We start from the raw sequence: 703 nt of genomic DNA, 5'->3' as shown, positions 1-703 counted from the left end.
AGGATGCCGTTGGCCCTCTTGGCCACCTGGGCACACTGCTGGTGCATATTCAGACATGGAAATTTGCGATAAAGCTGCGGTGTCCAAATCCCACTTATGTTCTGAGGGAATCCGGTACTGAGCTTGAGGGTCCTTTGAGGAGTCCCCCACTACTGGGGGAAAGGCCCAGTGTCCCATCACTCCCCACACCCTGAGCTCTCCCAAAAACTGGCCAGGAGAAGAGGAGAGCTTTGACCATTAGCAAACCCACTGGTTCAGCTGTTGATCAGATGAGTTTGCACTGTTACTTGCTGATGGTTCATAGAGAAGATCAACTGGTTTTTAAAGAAAAATTGGACTGTCAGATCAAAAAAGGCAGCAATAGAGCCAGCACCAAAACCTGCTTTGGTGATCCAACTGAGTAGCTGGCAGCCTGGACAGCCTGCCGTCCTTGCACCTCAAAATCTTGTTAAAGGAGGACTCATGGAAGGGCTTGGAGCACAGGGACTGGACTTTCACATGGAAGCGGGCAGCCCAGAGAGGTTGTGGAGTTTCCATCCTTGGAGATACTCAGAAGCAGTCTGGACATGGTCCTGGGCAGCCTGCTGTAGGTGACCCTGCTGGAGAAGGGGGGTTGGACCAGATGACTTCCAGAGGTCCCTTCCAACCTCAGCCATGCTGTGATTCCATGACTTAGTGCCTGACTGGACATTTTGCTACCAGA

The 703-nt window shown here is 51.9% G+C and overlaps 1 protein-coding gene across 1 annotated transcript in view; it reads left to right on the top strand.

Moving 5' to 3' along the window:
- The window catches only part of PKD1 (polycystin 1, transient receptor potential channel interacting), a gene marked incomplete at its 5' end in the record, with an annotated part of 57232 nt that overhangs the window by 806 nt on the left and 55723 nt on the right, over positions 1-703 (top strand). The gene's annotated exons all lie outside the window — the stretch shown is intronic.

This window comes from Egretta garzetta, unplaced genomic scaffold (assembly GCF_000687185.1).
Source record: "Egretta garzetta isolate BGI_Z169 unplaced genomic scaffold, ASM68718v1 scaffold426, whole genome shotgun sequence".
Classification (NCBI taxonomy): Eukaryota; Metazoa; Chordata; class Aves; order Pelecaniformes; family Ardeidae; genus Egretta; species Egretta garzetta.
The sequence above is the reverse complement of the archived record's forward strand: the minus strand, read 5'-3'. Positions and strand labels throughout refer to the sequence as shown.